A 12846-nucleotide genomic window follows, 5' to 3' on the forward strand; every position below is an offset into this window, starting at 1 on the left:
TTTGTTATAGTGTGTTTGATGGTCATTAGTTTTTATGCCTGTTAATGAATGTTTCTTGTTATTTATATATAAACAATAATAATTTAAATAAAAAAGAATAAAAGTCAAATGAACTTGAAGTTATCATACAATATGGTTATAAAGCAGTAATTGCTATTATCACAACCTGTATATTACAGAAGGCTGGTGTTAGCATTTTGGTAGCCCCCAGTAAATGTCAAATTGGGGGCCCCCTAGACACTTCCAGTCTATCACCCTGTGAATGCCACCCTCCTAAGCAATCTTTTAGTTCATGCTGCAAACTTTTAGGAGTAGTACATACAGGCAGAGCTGTAGCTGCAAAGCTCTTACATTACACCAGGCCTATGTACCAGACTGTGTTGGCCTGTCTCACAAAGGGACACTTGCAGTTATTGGCATTTAGTTGCAACAGTGATACGTTACATCAACTCTATGTACAGGTCTTGTGAAATGATACCCTAGGCCTACTGTTTCAACATAACCCCACACACATACACCCCCCAGTTCTCCCCATTGATTCCCCTCCCCCTTGAGCTCTCCATACCATGCACATTACTTTTTACTTCCTTTTCTTACTTTTTGTCTTACTCATCAGATTTTTCAAGAAGCCATAACTTTCTTTATGCTCTTAAGTGCATTTTATTTATTTTTCTTTGCACACAACCTTTTCATCCAAACAGAAATTATGATTAAGGAAAGAAATTCACTTTTGATGTTCAGCTTTAGTTTTCCTTGTATCCTTTCAACACACCTTTCCTGAATAAGACAGCACAATAATAATCATTTAGGAAGTAACTCAAATAAGCCACAGCCCTAGAAGCCATAAGTTTACATTTGGTCTGTGATGCATTTTAGAGTATTTTTTTTATCCTTTTAACCAAATGGTGGCCTAAATAAAAATCATGAGAAAGAAAAGAATTTTAATATTTTATTTTTCTTTCAAGAAAGACATAATTTGAGCCCAAGGTTTAATGTTCAAAGCTAACAAAACAGTTGCTCACAATAAATTAACAAGCCAGTTGCTGTGGGAATACTGTAAATAGGTCTTATCTAGGAATACTACTGCCTCCCTAACTCCCCACAAAAGACAGTCACTGCCTATGAATCCCTCTGATGTTATATTGGGATGAAAGCAGAAGTTTAAATTGCTTTAGTCATATATTACAAGTGACTGCTGATATACACATACATATAATGCCTCCTCACTCCTAACCCGCAAAGGCAGCCATTTGTTTATGCTCTTAATGTGTGATTGTGAGGTAAGTGAAAAAAATAAGGATTGCAGTAATATATTCTATTTTGTTGCTTTTAGACAGTACACTCCCCCTACACAAGCTATAGTAACCTTCTTTGTACACCTCTGAGGTCTGGCAGAAAATTAAAAGAAACAATGACCACACTGTCTACAGCTCAAGCAAAAGCTATAATGACCTCATGTGCACACCTCTAAGGTTTGACTGAGAAGGAAATTAAAGTTGCAATAACCACACAATGCCCAGCTTCTTACCACCTACAGCTGCTTTCTGTACACACACACCAGAGCAAGGCTGGTGTTATAATGGGTGTGGTTGAAAACAGAAGCTACTGTCAGTTTTATCCTAAAAGGGTCATATCACAGCACAATTCAGGTTAAAAAGTGTAATCAAAAAACTGATACATTATTTTTCTTTAACAGCTTTTTTGGGGCCCCCCAGAGTCAAGGATGATTAAGGAACCCCCTGTATGCATTTATACAGTCTGGAGTGTGGGAGTCACCAGACTCTGAGAAGATCTAAGTGTCTGAATGTTCTCTGATATATTTTATGCCTTACTTTTGAAATATAGTTATTTGTTAGGTATATTTTTTATTGATACCCAGAAGAATAATGTATATATCCTGATATTATCGGATGTGTGCACAGATAAAAATTAGTGATATTGTTTACACTCACACAAACATAGACACACAAGCATAAGCCACAGTAGTACTAGTTTTGTATTTATTTCAGCAAATACACTGGTACTGCCACATCAGATAAGTGACTGCTGTTTACCAGTTGTCAAACAGCAGCAGGGCAAGTCACTTTTATTTACCTCATTGAGGAATAATGCATACCTCTCACTGTCCCGGATTTCACACACCTTCCCTGATTTTGCTCATACTTTTGTTTTGTTCTTAGTAAAATGTTTGATTTACTGATAAATCATTCAGGATTACAAACAGTCAATAGACACTGGAGTTTTATACTTTTTGTCCAAAAATACATGTTGATGCAAAAGGTGTTTTTAAGTGAATTAGAGTAATATTCAAAATGTGCTCCTGATTCTGAGCCTTTATTCCGCTATTATTTTTGGCATTCCACATAATTCTTGAGAGAAGTTGTTGAGTGCTATAGTATCTGGTGTTCTGCCAGTATTTATAAAACTCCCTAAAAGAGAAAAACATCCATGATGATCAAAAGCATCAGCTCTTCTTTAAATCCAAAGTTTGCACTGACATAAGTCACTCTGGGTTGTTGATCTCTCTAGTGCTTACCTTGTTTATGTTCATTATCGGCTTTATCCTAACAGGATCATATCACAGCCATGTTCAGGTTAAAGAGCATAATCAGGAAATTAATACATTTTTCGTTCCTCATTTTTCCCACCCAGCAGCAGCATTTGTGGGGCCTTCACACAGTCAAGGAAGATAGCCCCATCCAGCCACGGGTATTACAGGGACCTAAAGCCGGCTATGTAGTTAGTTTTAGTGGAGAAAATGTCCAGCAGCAGGATTTAACTAAGCCAGGGGCACTATTTCAGTGGTAAAATATTTAATAGAATTCTGATGCCTGTTACTTGATGAAACACCATTACTATAACCAGAAATATCTTTAAATTTCAAAGGAGATATAAATAAGAGTTATTACCCACATGAATTATTATGTATACAAGATTGTTGTATTAGCTTTTGTTGGTTTGACAGACATGTTACAAAATATCAGGATAAGATAACTTGCTGCTGTTTCCCCCCCAGAGGAACAGTAGGCCCCCAGTGACCCCAGGGGTCGCTGGTGCAAAAAGCCACCTATGATATTAGCTAGGAAAAAAAGTCTTTGTATCAAACTGAAATTCCTGATCTATGATGACTATGTGTATAAAGTTTAGTAAAGTATTTGACAGAGTCAGTTATGCAAATCTAAACAAAGCAAATACATTAGATACAAGTGCAATCATATTCAAACATAAACTAGTAAATGGGAAAAAAAGTAAATGGTGATGAGCTTTAATGATAAAAAGCTGGACATGAAGGATTGTGTCCCACAGGTGTCCCTGTTGGGATAGTTCCATTTTAGTTTATACACTAGTGATATAGGTTATTTCAGATATTTGATCTATTCAAATGACTCAGATCATACAAAATTGGATGCCTTTGTAAATTCAGGAAGCAGTTATAAGGTGCAGTCTGCCTTGTGAAAATTAATCAACTAGATAACTGCATCTAACATGACTTTAAATGGTTATAAGAGTTTTTCATTGTAGAAATTGTCAACTACTGCTAGTTGATTCATCTTCGTCACACATTGTGACTTTGCAATTTCAAGAATGCAGAATGAATTTCAGTGCTAATTAAGTTTTCCACTTATCCCTAAACTTGTTTAAAATCGGAAGTACTATATTTACAGAAACTTGGATGTTGAGGACGGGTGCACTTGCCTCCTGCCTGCAGCACTGCATTTTCTAAAATCAACTTTATTTTTGTAGTGTTTTCTGGTAAAACTGTAGTATCCAATTAGTAACTATGCACCCATCTGTAAATATAGCAACCTCTGGAATGATGACACTTGGAATGGAGAAGCATTCCTATCACTACTGAAGTGACAAACACAATATCCTACACTATTCTTGTTATAAATTGTTGGAACAATAGTATAATCACATCTTAATTTCAGAAGAGAGAGCAATTGTGCTACTATATATAAAACTGCAAGTTGGCCCTTAAGATTTGCAGATCACAGTCCTTCACCAAACGTGATACCATATGGCATGTCTTTGATAAGGCCAAAACTGGAGTTTGGTACAGGTGCTTTGGTCACCATTATAAAGAATAAAGTGAATAAATTAGAGTGAAGTTGGAGAAGGTCTTTCAGCAAAGTCAGAATTTTATCTTATAAATAAGAAGTGAAGCATTTTTTTTCTTTAGAATCAAGGTTATAGACTTAAAAGGAATTTAGCAGTTACACTCACAGTAATGCAAGACACATTTTAGTTGTGCCAGGTTAGAGATAATCACATATTGTCATCACTTCCAGGGTACAGACTGATATGAGGTCTAGTAGCACAATTATAAATGGCTCGGTGCAATCAAACATCTGTCCCTTTATGGACTAGATTTGCTTAAGATATCAACAATTATTAACATTCAACAAGCAAGCTATAAAGCCTGACAGGGTTGGTGCTTTGGGGAAAATACCATCCACCCAGGGGAGTTGTGAAGCCTGACACTGCAGGCAGAGGGCCTTTACACCCATGAAAGGTCATTATTTCTCCAAAAACATCCATCCTGGAATGCATTTTTGTGCTTAGATAATTGTCTTTCAGTTGAATTATTTCATATTTTAATTTTTATTGGTATATACATTTTTTATCATTTTTGATATAAAATAGTTCCTCACAATGTTTTAAATTTGCTGCAGCATAAACACACGGATGCACACACGCGCATACACACACACAAATAGACATAGAAACACAAACACACATGCCACATTGTGCTCAACAATTACAACTACTTTCTTGAATGGATACAGCTCACCTGTTATTGTGATCAAATGAAAAAAAATATCATGCAATGCAAGCCACTGCAAAACACTTCCCAACTGTCCCTGGTTTTACAGAATGTCCCTGATTTGCGTAGTATTCTTACTTCCACTATGTAGACATTGTATTTGTAATCGTCAGTGATTCACCAGAAAAGTTTGATATTATAATTCAATACCTCTTATTGATAATGCCTGTTGATGAAAAGCAGATCCGAATTCTTGATCAAAGAAATTAAGAAGCATCTGCTCTCCTTCTCCCTCCTTTATTTCAAATACACGCACACACATATACATATATATATATATATATATATATATATATATATATATATATATACACATACACGCACACACATATATATATATATATATATATATATATATATATATATATATACACACACACACACACACACACACACACACACACACACAAAATCAGGGTATCATATTTTAATAGTTTTTACTGTCAGCAATCTGTATAATCAGAACAAGCAAATGAGTCTATTTTCAGAGATACATGCTTCAAATAAATACCTAAGATTTGTTTAGCACCATTACCTCATATAAAATTCCTGCACAAAGTTTCAAACCACCAAACTGAAACTGTGTATCTGTACTGCTCTTTATGGGCTGAAGTTGGAGACCATGACTGCTATCTGCTAAAAAGGATCTACCTAAATGCTTTAACAATGGTAAAATAATGGTGACTTTTTAACAGGAAATCCTAGTATCAAAGTTACTCAATGACAGCAGAAGAGACACACAGGGGGATGGTGGGTATTTTATGTGCTGCTTGCTCAGTCCATGATGAATAGAAGTCAAAATAAAAACAAATAAATGACTTTGGAAATGGGATATGTTAAAAATAGGTGAAGACCTACACCCGCCATCTGTTGGCATGGGTTAAGCCATCAAAACAGTAACAGAAGAAAATAAAAAAGGCAGCAAAACAGTAAAAGGGTAAAATGGTTGCAGTCTTCTTAATAAGGAAAATAAAGTTTAAAAAGAAAGGTACACCAGAAAAGAGCAAAGAACAAGGAAAAAAGAACAATATTTGGGATGAGTATTTCAGATCCTTCTTACAGCAAATAAGCAAGCAAACAACAGAAGGAATGAAGACAAGTAGTGCAAATAAAAAGAATAAGAAAAAACAATAGAAGTGTTAGCATGATTTAAAGTCATGTGAGATTAGACAGATCAGGAGAAAAGAAAGCTGGAAATAAATACAATGAATACAAGGATGCCTGTGATCCTTATTAGCTTGAACAGGACAGAGACAGGCAGCACACAGATGTGAAATAAAAACAAGTATTTTTAATGCTAACACTGATGATGGATGCCGCAAAAATGATAGTATAGCAGGGCAGAGAGAGAGAGAGAGAAAATGAGCAAGTGGAAAATGTAGGTGAAAAACTTCCAGGTTTATAATTCCCCAATCTCTCTTCCTATCTCTCACTGAAAGATGAATTTAACTGAAGGTTCCATGGATCATGGTGTTCTGAATCACAGGTGTTACTGCTTCTAGTTCTCCATGCTTACCTACACATGGTACTTCTTATATTCTCTTCATTAATTTAACAGACATTTTTGAACTCAGGGGAACAGGCTGAAGACAGCGTCTCAAATATAAGATCAAAAAATACACACGTTGGGTGAAGGAGGATTTTTTTTCTCTCTTTTAAAAAAGACAGCTTGTGAATTGCTAAAAATAGAAACCTTACAAGCCTAGCAGTTAAGATGCTGCTGTTTCTGAAAGCTTACAAGAACTTTCTGTAATCAGAATGGAAGCCAGTATAATTTCTCTCTTTCTGAAATAAACAGCATTATGATAGTGTAAATGCAGAAAAATTATTCTTAACACAATCTTTTCAAAAACTCAGAGAAAATATAAACAGACATACATATAAACAGCTGCACACAGCTCTACCTATCCAGATAAATAAACAAGGAATAAATACATCTTTTGTTCCACTTTACTGACCATAGGTGCATGTGTAAACCAAACCCAGAACCAATATAAACATAATACTAAAGCAAAGTAGACTTTTCTTGCTCCCAAAAAAACCCACACATACATTTCCATCTATATATACTTCCATACATGATAGATTCATAAAAACTAAAGTTCCCTATAATACAAATCCAGATATTTACAATTTCAAGACCATTCTGTAGCAATGACGTTAATTGCTGTATGATAAGGGTCTATGTCAGAACAACGCCCCCCACACCCCCCGCTAAGTATATATTCCTACTTTGAGATTGCACTACAGTGAAAAAAGGGCAAATATCCTGATCTTCACTGTACTGCGACCCCAAAAATCCAACATCAACTTTCTGATTGTTCGCTCATGTGAGCGATCGACATTTTGAGTTTTCGGCAATCTAAAGTAGACCCTATGATAAACCTGTCAACGCATTTGTGTTGTACATCAATTATTTTTTTACTTTTAATATTTAACTGTTTTATGTTCTGGTGCATGGAAAACAAGGTATGACTGCGGCTAGAATTCATACACAAGTTCTCTACAGGCATGCAGTGTTAATTTTCAAGGTTTCTGCTCAAAGAGCTACAGAGCTAATCAGACATGCATTAGGCACTGATATCACGTAGCAATCCATGCAAAGAACTACATAATTAAAGAGAAGCTTAGTAATAATGGGAAAAGAAATACTAGGCTGTTGTATACCTGAAGCAGTGACACAAGTTGTGTACGTGACCAGCATGACAAAGGACACAAAGGCAGGATAGCACTGCAGAGTCAGTGGGTGGACATACATGCAATGTAGTGCCACACAGCTGCATCTCACACTCATCCAGCACAGCAGGGGAAGTATAACAGCCACCTGACCAGGGTGAGTAGACACAGCAAAGTGGCAATTCTGTTCATCATATAAATGGCGAGCAAGTGGGGTAGATAGGAAAGGAAGAAAGAGGAAAACAGCAACATGAAACTCACAGGGGTAATCTCTATGTAGGATTTTTGTTTTAAGAGGAAAGGCCCAATTTGTAGGTTTTACAATAAAAGGGAAGGTGGGAAACACAGTGATGAATGGCTGTGGGCAGACAGCAGGGATATGCAAATAAACACAGACCCAGACAAAGGTATGCATAAAAAGATCAGGAGAATAATGGATGGCTAAAGAATTACAGATGGTTAACAGGTAGTGATGGGGAGGGTTGGACAATGAACAAGGAATGGGGAATGGCAAGCAAGGATGAAAAATACAAAGGTGAGAATAAGATAGGGTGCTGTCTTGACTGAATGCTTGGGCAGACTAGACAGAAGACAACCAAACCCTAAACATTACTCACCTGAGTGTCTGGTGTTATGGACCAGTTGTACCCTACATTTCCCAATGGGTGGGGCCACACATTTGCAGGACTCAATAAGCCATGCCAGAAGGGACTCTATGTTGCTAAAGTAGGCATCCAGTTGCTGACGCACCTCGGCAGCCATCAGCCTTAAGAAGTAAGTGAGTCCCCTAACTACCACTTTCAGAAAGCCCCCCCCCCCCCCCCGAAGCAGACATGGAAGGCACCAGTGATCCTGCCAGGCTATTTTCAGAAGGACCATTATCCCTTGCTGACAGATATACTTATCAGTAACTGGGGAACCATCACCAGTACAGCCTGAGGTGACAGCAGCCTCATATCTTTTGCCACAACTGCACCCACAGAAGCATGAAACAATGGGATACTAATACAATTGAAGTTATACAGTGGATGAAACACATCTGATACACCCCACTGCTGATAGAGGTATTCACACCTTTTGTTACACCTAGCCATTTTCAGATGTTCTTCCACCACTGGAAATAAATATGTACATCCAAGTATACCTGTACAGACAGCAGAAGGCAAATGGACTGAAAAATGCCCAACAGTGCATATCAGTCTACCTCTCCTGAGCTTCTGTCTCCCACTGATGAAGCAGGTCAGGGTTGTGCCATCATATGCTTCCACTGTTCATCAGAATAGATGAAACCAGTGTTATCACTCATCATCCCAACAAGCTTGTGATAGGCATCACTCTCTAAGGCTCGTGTGCAGGAAGAGCAGCACAGCATTGAACAGTGCCTGAAGTAGCTATGGCTACTCAATCCGTTCTGTTCAAGAAACAAAATGGCAGCCCTGTGTGCAGATACACATTTGTGAATTATGTGTGTCATAACACAGTACTGCAGATCTGAGAATGGACATAATACTACATTGGGACAACAAATATACAAACGCTATATGAAAATGCACACTGATCATGTGGTTTGTGCTCATTGTGCCTCATCAGCATGAAGTAGCACAAAGCATGACATCAGTGATTCATAGGCAGTGGCATTAACCATCTGCCTTAGCTCAGATGCCACGCTAATTAGCTCTCTTTAAATATAAAGCACCTGGATCATTTTGCACAATACCACACATTACTGAAATCCCTTTGGTTCACAGTTGTACAATAAACTGCCTGCAGACATGGAGCTTCACAAAGTTAAGGAGTTCTGTCTAGTAAAGCACCTCTAGTTGAACAGCAAACTCTGGGGCTCAGGTCAATAACTGTGAGGTAGATGTCGTAATGAATATGTTACCAGGAACTCATGACACTGGCATGGCAATGCATCATCAACTTTTCACTGGGGTGAAACAACCATGTACAATGGAAACACTATGAAGAACATGTTGAAGCATGGTTAAAGTATGGAAAAGAATAGAGTCTGTGCTCAGCGCTACCTCTGCAGCTGATAGTCAGATACTTAAGGGTGTGGTAGAGGCTATAGGCATGAACATCCCACAGTATAACATTAATATTCACTGACTGATATTTTGCCCACAGTTGTACATGTGAGGGCAATGTAGGAAAAGGTCTCTAGCGATGAAGATGAAGTGCTACTGAAGGCACTACACACAGTCATGGCAAGTGTCTCCCGGACAAAGGTACTGCAAACAAGAATTAGCAGGAACAGATTTTGCAAGGTTTGGTGTGGGATGTTAATGTGGCCATCCATAACCTGTCTCTACAATTTGTTTAATAAAGAGTTATTCATATGATACTCCATGAGAAGAAAAAGCACAGAACATTGTGAAAGAAAGGTCCAATGGACCACCAACACTAAAGATGCTCACTGACATTGATTTGTTTTTGGTCTTACAGGCCAAGTGAAGTGACCCCTCATACCTGGTGATGGCTTGGATATGGGAGCCTGGCTGGGAACAACCTCCTGTGTGTCAGTATGGGAAGCACCTAGTTAGTCGTGTGCATTACAGTACAGAAGAGCAGACTCCATTGCAATTTTGAAGGCAAGGATTGAGCAAGATCAACTTGCATGTCTGTCTTCCCAGGCACATCATTACTGCAGCTTCAAAAATCTGCATGACAAGGTATGTCTGTCAGTGCCTGTGACAGCTGTATTTTAATGTGTAGTAATATGCATACCACAGAGATTTTAAGGGCATATTTGTATGGGCTGACAAAGGTATCATATGTGTTCCTGCGTTCACATGTTCCACTGAAGGATGGTCCAGAACAACAGGGCTGACAGCAGGAAACCTGTGGTTAACAATGATGGCAACATGTAACTGGCATGGTCCAGTGACATAGTGGCACTGTCTGCAATGCTATAGGAGGAAGGCTCACCTACATCCACCATTACAGATGCCACTGTAAAGGCACAGGTTGAGCACATATCACCAGGGCATGCAAGACATCTTATACCTGCCAGTACCTCATGGACGACAACTGTATCCCCCCCTTGAGCATCTGAAATTTCACTCTTAGGTGTGCATACCCACCATAGTGGATAGATGAAGTGTGTTTAGGTGCCATCTTGACTGTCAGAACATCCCAGATATGACCATAACACTTGGCATCAACCAACAGATGTGATGGTCAGTGATCCAAGGTACAAAATGCTACTGTCCACAGCATTGTGGAGATGGTGAGTATGTCAAATGATTTCTAGAATGAGCTGCACCAACTGCACAGAGAAATGGTGTACAGGAAGCAGGGTTGACACAGTGCTGCTCTGATTACTAGTAGCAAACGTAGACTCCACATCTGCTTCATGCAGTCTGCCTTTGCAGGCCAAAGATCCTTGGACATCTTAACTTCATCAGAGATGATGGAAGTCAATTTTTTTAAGTTATGTATGGAAGTGCAAAGCTGTAATAAATTGTCTTGTAATAAAAAAAAAATATTGTAAGTGTTTTAAAATGGCATTGAAGTTTAACGCACCAAAACAATTCAGTTGTAGAGTACGGAAGTGCGTTTTGCGGTGTTTACCTCTCAACTGTCCCGAGTCAGGAACATCTCTGAGTTTGACTAAAAATTTTGCTGTTCTTCATAGTCCCTCCTAACCCCAGGGATTTTCTGTCAAAGTGATGGGCTACAATTAATAACAATAATAATTAGAGTTACAGAATTCTGTTACTTCAGAAAATGCACTTTAATTTAAAATTGCGTAGTCTATCAACTTCTCAAGTTAGTAGTACTAATGAGTCAAAAAGTATTGATGATTATTTCTGGACTTGTGTTTGTCCCTGATTCTGGAGGGAAAAGGCTGGTAACTAGGTAAGTTTGTTCTAGACAATGTAAAAAAAAATGGGGGAAGTTGCTAGATGCTGATTAAAACTGCAGGAGTGGACTAGTATGTGGATAAGGATTGGAGGAGCAGCACGTGTGTGTGTGTGTGTGTGTGTGTGTGTGTGTGTGTGTGTGTGTGTGTGTGTGTGTGTGTGTGTGTGTGTGTGTGTGTGTGTTGACATTGCTAATGGCTATTTTCATTTTTAGGATGGTGAATATTGAGGAGTTCAAAGTTGCATGCCATTGCATCTTCAGTTTAGGCTTTTTTCCAATAGGTTTCCAGCCAGCTACAAATGCCCGATGGAGGGGAAATGAGGAAGAAGACAAAAGGGAGAGGCAGAAAAGGCTTAATGAGGGTACAGCAGTGGAAGGACCCCTTAAAAGGTACAGAAAAACCTTACAAGACTTGTGACACTGTCACCATTGAAGTTTCAGTGAAGCCTCAGCTTACTGCAGGTAATTCTTTTGATGTCTCATTAGCAGAACGGGGGGTGGGGGTCATGGGCGTTTTCCAGAAGAGTATTTGAGGGGTTTATTGTAGGATTTGGATATGGAAGGTGGGTTACACTTACAAGAGTTATTGAAGGAGGAGCCACTTGACCTAGGTCAGATAGGTGTGGAAAGACAGACTAAGAATATGCAAGAACTTGGTGGGGGGTTAGGACAGCTGAGAGAGAGAATAGCACACTACAGATGCCTTTTCAACAGATGGCCAAAATGTGGAAGAGGTTGCATGTAGGAGTAAACAAATGAGGGATTTAAGGAGTGCACAAGCATTCCTGCTCTGTATTTGTGGGGGTATGTTTATCATGCCAGATATTTCAGATACAATTAAGGAAAATATATGGGGTAGGGGGTATGTGGACATCCTTGACTTATTAAATGCAGATGGGACACAGAGGAAGGCAGCTGTTGGTAGAGGTTCAAAACATGTTTAATGGAGGAATATCAGATTAAGTAGAACAGAGTGCAGAGCCAATCTTAGGTGAGGTAAGGGAGTATTGCCCTATGGGTGAGGGACTAAGGGGCCAGCTAGCACACTCCCCTATTAATGTAGATAAGCTTAGTGTATGATTGATACCTTACACAGACAGGCAGGTAGATGATATTTGGAGAACTGATAGCATGTTTTGCTACAGGGTTTTCTATTCGGTCATTAGTTGATGGTAGTCATAGGGTATTTAACAGTTTGCAGTCTGTTCAAGGTAAGGAAATGATTGACCAGAGGTTATTTGACAAGAAATTACAGGCAAGTTGAGTGCTGGACCCTTTGGATTGACCACCATTTAAGCATTTTGGGGTGTCACCTTTGTCACTGGTCCCCAAGAAGAAGCTGGTCAATGACCACATTAGGTACAGTATGCATCATTAGATGATGTTGTGCAGGTGATTACATCCTTTTCAGACCCTTGACTGATGAACTTGGATGTAGCAATAGCTTTTCATCTGCTACCTGTGAGTAAGTA

The sequence above is a fragment of the Protopterus annectens genome, chromosome 6.part1, assembly GCF_019279795.1.
Source record: "Protopterus annectens isolate FY-2018-M chromosome 6.part1, PAN1.0, whole genome shotgun sequence".
Taxonomy (NCBI): Eukaryota; Metazoa; Chordata; order Ceratodontiformes; family Protopteridae; genus Protopterus; species Protopterus annectens.